The sequence below is a fragment of the Hippocampus bargibanti genome, linkage group LG04, assembly GCF_051943395.1.
Source record: "Hippocampus bargibanti isolate YZ-2025 linkage group LG04, ASM5194339v1, whole genome shotgun sequence".
NCBI lineage: Eukaryota > Metazoa > Chordata > Actinopteri > Syngnathiformes > Syngnathidae > Hippocampus > Hippocampus bargibanti.
The window spans coordinates 28,984,948-28,995,013 of NC_142737.1; positions in this window are offsets into that span (position 1 = coordinate 28,984,948).

Here is a 10,066-nt window from a genome sequence, read left to right on the forward strand (position 1 = left end):
TATAATTCTAGGACAGGTGTCGGGAACCTATGGCTCGCGAGCCATATATGACCCTTTTGATGATCAATATACTTCTGTGAGAGACAGAAGGAAAGCAAGCGTGCAAGCTAATGAGCAGAGTGCAGGCAAGCTAGCACTATATTCGCCAATGGACCCGGCAAGTTGATTTTCATTCCGATCGTTTGGCTCAAATTTTTTTTGCCAATCATAAGGAACGAAAAACTAGTCATATTAATTGTGAGTATGATCACAAAGTTATTTTAAATTCTCACATTTTGCTGAAATCACATGCGTGCATGTTTGCTGCGTGCACGTGTGTCTGCGTGTGTGCGTGCACGTGTGCATGTGTGTGTGTGTGTGTGTGTGTGTGTGTGTGTGTGTGTGCATGTGCGCGCATGTGTGCGTGTGTGTGTGCGTGTGTGTGTGTGTGTGTGTGTGTGTGCGTGTGTGTGTGTGTGTGTGTGTGTGTGTGTGTGTGTGTGTGTGTGTGTGTGTGTGTGTGTGTGCGTGTGTGGGTGTATGTGTGTGTGGCTCTCACTGAAAAACATTTTTATATATTTCACTTTTATGGCTCTCTTAGTCAAAAAGGCTCCCGACCCCTGCTCGAGGATGTCATTTTTCTGACATTTGAAATCTTCCAAACTCCAAAATTAAAACATTTGATGCTGGATTTTGACATGAGTAATATTTTCTTCTTTTTCTTTTTCTTCAAACCATTAAATCAAAAGTACAGAAAAGGAATATCTTCATGATATCAATGCCACTCTTATATAATGTTAGTTCGCTGACAAAGCTCTTTGGATGAGGAGCGAAATGTCCAACACTTTCTAAGACGTACAGACAACGGCTGAAGAAACCTTTTCCTCGATGGGCCACTCCTCTACGACTGAGAGCTGACGCAGACCCTTTTATAATTCAAAGTCAAAATCAAAGTCAGCTTTATTGTCAAATATGCTAATATGCATGACATACAGCACAAATGAAATTAATGTCCTCTCGGACCCAGCATGCAAGGCACTAATAGTTGGCTAACGTGGCTAAAAAAGACATACAATTGACAACAGACTATACATGTAATTTCTGAATGTAAAGTGAGGTAGTGTCGTATGTAAAGTGAGGTAGTGACGTATGTAAAGTGAGGTAGTGACATATATAAAGTGACGTAATGTAGTAATGCAAAAACAAACAAGAAGAAAGGGTTGAAGTGAGGTCTTGCAGAAAAAAATGAGAAAGAACAAAAAATAGATTTCAGGATGATAGTACAGTGTGTAGCATGTCCTCAGAGTTCGGTGAGTGTGGCAGTGGGAATGGGCAGGGTGGGCAGGTCTGGGAGGGAGTTGAGTCTCCGGACTGCCTGGTGGCAGAAACTGTCCTTGAGCCTGCTGGTCTTGGCTCGGAGACTCCGCAGTCTCCTACCCGATGGCAGCAGGCTGAAGAGGTTGTGGGAGGGGTGGGTGGGATCGCCAGTGATCCTGATGGCTCTGAGGGTGAGGCGGGTGTTGTAAATGTCCTGAAGAGGGGGAGAGAGACACAGATGATCTTCTCAGCTGTCCTCACGATGCGCTGCAGAGTCTTACGGCAGGACACGGTGCAGGCGCCGTACCACACGGTGATACAGCTGGTCAGGATGCTCTCGATGGTACCGCGGTAGAGGGAGGTCGTGAAGGGAGTCGGGGCTCCAACTCTTTTGAGTTAGCGGAGGAAGTACAGGCGCTGGTGAGATTTCTTGGCCAGTGATGACGTGTTGTAGCTCCAGGACAGGTCTTCGGATATGTGCAACGACGAAATTTTCTATTCTACATATCAGAGCTAAATTCGTTGACATGTATCCAATAAAGTACCAAAAATTAACATTATAGAAATCTTTGATTTCTATAATGTAATGATATACAGTAAAGTCTCGTTATATCGATATCGGTTATATCGATAGTACCGCTTATTACGATACTATTTTCATTTCCCTGGCACATTTCTAGTCTTTTTGTGTATAATTAGTACCGTTTAGTACGATACCCGGTTATAACGATAATCCGGTTATTACGGTGCTCCTTTTCATCCCCCGCCGGCCATTTTGCTGTTTATATCGATACATCGGTCGCGCCATTGGTCGACTTGGTCACGTGTCTTGGTCACGTGACACGCCATCGGTCGCGCCATTGGTCGACTTGGTCACGTGTCTTGGTTACGTGACACGCCATCGGTCGCACCATTGGTCGACTTGGTCATGTGAGTTTGTTACGTGACCAAGCACCCGTGTAGCAGAGCCATTTTCATTTTCAGACGCTAGCTTGTGTGCAGCAGACGAGATTGAAGTGTTTGTGTTAAAAGGTAAAAATGGGAAGCAGAAGAAGGTTGATGATTTTTTAAATTGTATACATAATACAGTAAGATGTAAGCGTTGCAGTTTCCCTCTTGTTTTATGTACATGCCCACTGTACTGTATATGAATGCAATCGTTTTTTGCAACAATTTTTCTTGTTTTGTCTGCTGAAGCGTGATGATTTTGAAAATTATTAACATTCCATACCAGTGACGTGCAGTCAGTGGAGGCAGGGGAGGCAATGCCTCACCTGTCATCATGAAAGCTGTCATGGAAATATCAAATGAAAAAATAAATTAAACAGTTATATGTGTTTAGTGATTTGTACTTTAAAGTTCTTGTCCATTTAACTTCACCGTTTTAGGATTTTTTTCTAAATCGCTGAATTTTCACATTTACTGTTCAAATACTAAGTAGAGACGAGCAGTGAGGCACCAGCCGGCTGATCCTCACCATGGATTGTGCAATCACTATGCTTACTGTGCGGTCTTGCTCTGCAGTGAGACCGCATTGCTGTCCTTCTGCATATCTCTATTAAAGCGTTCAAACACGTTTAGTATATGAACTAAATTTCTACAGTTTAGCTGGTGTATATAATGTAGAGTGATTGTACATTATAAACACTGTACTCCAGTGTTTATTTTGTTTTATTTTTATCAAGACGCTGTGCGTAGGTGAGGCACACAGTTCTCCCGCCTCATGACAGGCAGGGGACGCTAGTGATTCCAGAGATACTTCTTACTCCACGTCTGCAGAATAATAGAATTAGAGACAGAAAGCTACAGTAAACAGTTAGCGAGTAAAGTGCAACCCTGCAGTCATTTTTTCGTGTTGCTTGGCCTCACTTTCAGAATGGAGGATTACATATCTAAATTGAAACAATTTTCTAAACTGGACTTTCAATCGAAGCAGGAGGTAATAATTAAAGGAAGACCAACACCGGAGCTAAAAGGTTTGCTTCAGACAACGGGACACAATAATCGCTCTTTTCAGGCGGACTGGTACACACGAAAAGGCTGGCTGTGTGGATGTCCAGCAAGAAAGCGCCTTTTCTGCTTTTCCAGCCTTCTGTTCTCAATTTGTGACAATGTCTGGACTCAAATGGGATATTGCGACCTGAAAATTTTACAACGGAGCCTCATCAAAAATGAGCGAAGACTCAACATCAGCATCCACAATGCTAAGGTAAAGGAGAACCGGGAGATTTTAAAAGATCCCATCAATGCCACCTGCTTCCTTGCCAAGCAACACTGGCATTTCGTGGAAATGATGAAAGTAAGGGCTCTGCTCATCGTGGCAACTATGTTGAACTATTACATGCTTTCGCTCAGAAAGATGACAGGCTAGCGAGTCATTTTGGGACATCCACTATATTTTCTAGCCTGTGAAACAGAATACAGAACGATTTAATTGAAGCAGTTGGTGATGTCATTAGAAATGACATTAAAAAGGAGATCGGTGCAGCCCCATTTGTTGCTGGAGAAGTAGACGAGATTATCATTCTCAGCACTGAAAACATACAGTCGGAACAGGACTGATCAAGGACGACTTTCTTCACTGGCAGTGATCTCCGTTGTCACATTCCGGCGGCGACAGTTGCAGCTGACGAGCGGGAACATTGGGGATAGGTGGTGGATCGCCAAACAGGACAGAGGCGTAAGTGCAGGCAACCTATTTATTAAAAGAAATAATGACGAAACAAACAACGTTAGTGGGCGAGCGGCGGCAATCCACCCAACCACACTAACTAACAAAATGAAAAGACACACGAGGGTGCAAAAACAGCCTACGACGCGAGGCAACAAAATACATGCGATCGTGCCTAGAATGACATCCTCGGGCGAAGCAACTATGTACTGAATATATATTCAAGGTACTGGCAAAGCGTGAGGCGAAGTATCTTCCGACGCTGAGTAAGTGCCAGCGTCGGGTTTAAATGTCCCGCAGTCAGTAATGAGGGAATTGACATCAGCTGGCGAACGGCGGGAGCGGAGGCTCCGCCCCGCTGTCAACTCGCTCATGACAGTACCCCCCCCTCAACAGACGCCTCCTGGCGGCCCACCCGGTTTGGACGGGTAAGCCTCATGGAATGTCCTCAGGAGCGACGGGTCCAGGATCCAGGCTCGCCGGACCCATTGACGATCCTCCGGTCTGTAGCCCTCCCAGTCGACCAGGTACTGGATGCCCTTTCCCCTGCGCCGTGAATCCAGGATCTCCCGCACTGCGTAGACCGGTCCTCCGTCCACCATCTGCGGGGGGGGAGGTTGGGCGGGAGGAGGGGCCTAGGGGCTGAATTCCACCGGTTTGATGAGAGAGACATGGAAAACCGGGTGGATCTTCATGGAGGCGGGCAGCCGGAGGCGGGCAGCCGGAGTCGGACCGCGACCGGGTTGATGATGGCCTCCACTGAGAAGGGGCCCGCGAATCGTGGACCCAATTTGGGACTGGTCCCGGCCAGTCGTAGGTCCCTTGTGGACAACCAGACCTTCTGGCCCACCTGGTAAGCCGGCGCGGGACGGCGATGGCGATCCGCAACCTTCTGGTTCCGGGCCGCCGTGCGTGATAGGGCTGCCCTGGTCTCCCTCCATACCCGATGGGCCCGCCGAAGATGGTGTTGTATCGACGGGACCTTCACCTCCCCTTCCTGTGTGGGAAAGAGCGGAGGCTGGTAGCCATAGGCCGACATAAATGGTGACCGACCTGTGGCTGAGGAGACCAGGGTCTTGTGGGCATATTCCACCCACGGGAGATGGATGGACCAGGCCGATGAACGATGGAGACACACGCAGCGCAGGGCCGCCTCCAGGTCCTGGTTCTTCCTCTCGGTCTGGTCGTTGGACTGTGGATGGTAACCGGAGGACAGGCTGGCCGACGCCCCCATGGACCCGCAGAAACGCTTCCAGACCCGGGATACGAACTGGGGCCCTCGGTCCGACACGATGTCAGTAGGGATCCCGTGGAGACGGACGACGTGTTTGACCAATAGTGTCGCCGTCTCGATAGCGGACGGCAGCTTGGTCAATGGCACAAAGTGTGCCGACTTGGAAAACCGGTCCACTATCGTGAGGATGACCGTCTTACCACGGGATGGGGGGAGGCCGGTGATGAAATCTACTGATATGTGGGACCAAGGGCGCGGGGGGACGGGTAGGGGGCGGAGCAGTCCTGCCGGGGGCTGATGGGAAGCCTTGCCACAGGTGCACGACGGGAATGCCTTAACGAAGTCCGCCACGTCGTCGCGGAGCCGCGGCCACCAGAATCGCTGAGAGACGAGGTGCTCGGTGCGGCTCACCCCTGGGTGACACGCCACCTTGGATGCGTGCCCCCACTGGAGCACCTCCGAGCGCAGTGACTGGGGAACGAACAGTTTGCCAGTGGGACAGTTATCGGGAGCCGGGGTACCTCTTAATGACTCCATGACCCTCCGTTCGACCTCCCACTGGAGCGCCCCCACGATCTGGCGGCCGGGCAGGATGGATTCCGCGAGGTCTTCCTTGCCAGCTGGCTCGTGGATCCGCGAGAGGGCGTCAGGCTTAGTGTTTTTGGTCCCTGGACAGTAGGTGAGGGTGAAGGGGAAGCAGGTTAAGAAGAGCGCCCACCGTGCCTGGCGTGCATTCAGCCTCTTGGCGGCCTGGATGACCGCCAAGTTTTTGTGGTCGGTAAGCACGGTGAACGGCTCTTTCGCCCCTTTGAGCCAGTGCCTCCACTCTTGAAGAGCCAATACGACGGCGAGCAGCTCCCGGTTGCCCACGTCGTAGTTGGCTTCTGCGGGGCTGAGGCGGCGGGAGAAGAAGGCGCAGGGGTGGAGCTCCTGGTCGACTGAGGAGCGTTGGGAGAGTACCGCCCCAACGCCTGAGTCCGAGGCGTCAACCTCCACAATGAATGCGGCGTTGAGGTCTGGGTGGCGGAGAACTGGGGGGTGAGTGAACGCCCCTTTCAGCAGGCGGAACGCGGCGTCCACTTCTTCCGTCCACCTGAACGGGGTCTTAGTAGAGGTGAGTTGGGTGAGAGGGAGGGCCTTCCGGCTGTAGTTACGGATGAAGCGGCGGTAGAAATTGGCGAAGCCCAGGAAGCGTTGTAGTTGCTTGCGAGAGGTGGGCGTGGGCCATTCTACCACCGCTTCGGTCTTGGCGGGGTCAGCTCGAATCTGCCCCCGCTCCACGATGAAGCCCAGGAATGGTAAGGAGGAGGTGTGGAATTCACATTTCTCGGCTTTTATGTATAGTCGGTTCTGCAGCAGCCGCTGCAGAACCAGCCGGACGTGCTGGCGATGTGCCTCGAGGGACTCTGAAAAAATTAAAATGTCATCCAAATAAACAAAACAGAAAATGTTCAGCAAATCTCTCAACACCAAATGGCATCACCAAGTACTCGAAGTGTCCCAGAGGCGTCTTAAATGCGGTCTTCCACTCATCCCCCTCCTTAACCCGAATAAGATGGTACGCGCTCCGGAGGTCCAGTCTAGTGAAAACGGTCGCGGCCTGGAGGGACGCGAAGGCGGAGTCAATCAATGGAAGCGGGTATTTGTTCTTGATAGTTATTTCATTGAGTCCACGGTAGTCCACGCATGGACGCAGCGATTTATCTTTTTTGGCGATAAAAAAGAACCCCGCTCCCAAGGGTGACCGTGACGGCCGAATGAGCCCGGCTGCAAGTCAAGAGTCAATGTAGTCACGGAGAGCCTGTTGTTCGGGTCGGAAGATTCTGTCACGTTCCGGCGGCGACAGTTGCAGCTGACGAGCGGGAACGTTGGGGATAGGTGGTGGATCGCCAAACAGGACAGAGGCGTAAGTGCAGGCAACCGATTTATTAACAGAAATAATGACGAAACAAACAACGTTAGTGGGCGAGCGGCGGCAATCCACCCAACAACACTAACTAACAAAATGAAAAGGCACACGAGGTGTGCAAAAACAGCCTACGACGCGAGGCAACAAAATACATGCGATCGTGGCTAGAAAGATATCCTCGGGCGAAGCAACTATGTACTGAATATATTCAAGGTACTGGCAAAGCTTGAGGCAAAGTATCTTCCGACGCTGGGTAAGTGCCAGCGTCGGGTTTAAATGTCCCGCAGTCAGTAATGAGGGAATTGACAGCAGCTGGCGAACGGCGGGAGCGGAGGCTCCGCCCCGCTGTCAACTCGCTCATGACATCAGTTGAGACAGAGAGACTTTTAAAACTGAAGAAAGATAAGGAAGGCTTCTACAAAGAAGTTATCGATGCCTTTCTTCAGAAGGAGCGGCGCATGGATTAAAGGTAACACGATAAAAACGTTTTTTTTTTAATTATTTTTTTCTATGCTACAGTTTGTATATATAAAGAATGCTGACATGAAATTTTAAACAAAATACGTTAACTGTTGCCAATCAAATGGTGAATAAAATACTCTGTAGAGTTCATATGTTTGTAAATCTGACTATTGATGACGTCAGTGCCTCACCAGCCATGAACCTCACCGCACGTCACTGTTCCATACTGTGTATTAAAGGACAACCGATGTCACTTTTTATTCAAATGCAAAACACCAATAAAAATGACTTCACGCCAAGACGTCTTGCATTGCTTGTGAATGCAAACAATGGCTTCAGATTCGGATAATATGCTTTCTTGTTACACATCCAGTTATGAATATGATTCAAATACACTGTAGTTCTGAAGATGAAAGCATACATGTTTGCAATCATTAAAGAATTATATGTGCCATTTTGAGGCAACATTTGGGGAACATCTCTCACCCCCCCCCCCAAAAAAAAAAATACACAAAATGGGAGCTCATGGCCAGCTCCGTTTCTTATATGGCGCTTGGCTGCCCTCTTTTGGCGGCTTTTGTTAATGCAGTTCGGCGCAGCATCGGATATATCGATAGTCCGGTTGTATCGATATTAATATAGAGAATATTGATATAACGAGACTTTACTGTATATCCATACTACAATGATTAAAATTATTAAAATTATTTGTTTTTGTTCGGAACAGCAAAAAATTAAAATTCATCAATTTGCCCCCCAAAAAAGTGACAGTGACATTGCTACCAACTACAGTGGATATGTAATTATGTTATTCCATTTTGGGGAAAAAAGTATGTCTCCTCGTATTACCCGGCTCCTCCACTCCCTTGCCTCACTATTTCAGATAAACAGACCTACAAGTAATGTTTACATTTCTTTTATACAATTAATTTGCTGAACTAGCCACCCAAAGACCCCCAAGCTTCTTTTTTAACTTTCACACCCAGTATTTAGTTATTTATTTTTTTTACCAAAACTTTATGAGTCATGTGGAATTTGATCACTTGTTATTTATGATGAACCGCATTTTCAAAGGAACAATGAACGTGTTCTTTGGCTGGCTGTTGCTCCAGAAATATGTGATCTTTAATGTTTTTATTGAGCAACTCCTCAAGGCTTTGTCTCTATGTGTTGTCATGTTATTTGTTATTTAGTCGTCTTTTTTTTCTCTTCTTTTCAAGATGGCACCGCAAGAGTAGCTGCGTTTACAGCAGTTCCGGTATTTTATTTTTCTACCTTTCTTTCCTTTCATCTTTCTTTCATAACTTTGCTGCTGTGAAATGTAATTTTCTAAACTATGAGATAAAAAAAGGTAAATCCAATCAAAGCAACCAGATTCACATGGTGGACCAATTTAATTGTCTCTTACTCTTGAATATTCAAACGCATAATATTAAAAGAGGGTCACCCGTGGTCAGCGCGTCAACCTCACAGTGCAGAGGTGCTGCATTTGATTCCAGCTCTGGCCTATTTGTGGAGTTCACATTTTCCCTGAGGGCGGCCCGGTAGTCGAGTGGTTAGCACACCAGCTTCACAGTGCAGAGGTCGCCGGTTCGCGTCCCGGTCCGGCCTCCCTGTGTGGAGTTTGCATGTATGTATGCATGCTTGGATGCATGGATGGATGGATGGATGGATGTATGTATGGATGGATGGATGTATGGATGGATGGATGGATGGATGGATGGATGGATGGATGGATGGATGGATGGATAGATGGATGTCATCATGGCATTCCCCAAAGTTTCTAGCATTGAATGAATGCTGTCTTCTTCCTCAAATACTGGCTTATATCCTCCCAAAAGATAACGTGCTATTCTTCCCCAAAATGAAAAAAAAGAATGACTTCGGTCATATTTTAAAGGGTGGCCCGGTAGTCGAGTGGTTAGCACACCGGCTTCACAGTGCAGAGGTCGCCTGTTCGCGTCCCGGTCCGGCCTCCCTGTGTGGAGTTTGCATGTTCTCCTTGGGCCCGCGTGGGTTTTCTCCGGGTACTCTGGTTTCCTCCCACACTCCAAAAACATGCATGGCAGGCAGATTGACCACTTCAAATTGTCCCTAGGTGTGAGTGTGAGAGTGACTGTTGTATGTCTTTGCGTGCCCTGCGATTGGCTGGCAACCAATTCAGGGTGTCCCCCGCCTCGTGCCCGAAGACAGCTGAGATAGGCTCCCGCGACCCTAATGAGGAATAAGTGGTACGGAAAATGAGATGAGATGAGACATTTTCCCTGGGCATGTGTGGGCTTTCTCCAGGGATTCCGATTTCCTCCTACATTTCAAAAACATGCATGACAGGCATGATTGTCCAAATTGTCCCTCGGTGTGAAATTGAGTATGAATGGTGGTTCGTCTGTGTGGGCCATGTTTTTGGCTGGAAACAGGTTTAGAGTGTCCGCCGCCTACTCCTACAAATATATCTGGGATAGGCTCCAGCAACCCCTCCACCTCTGTGAAGAGC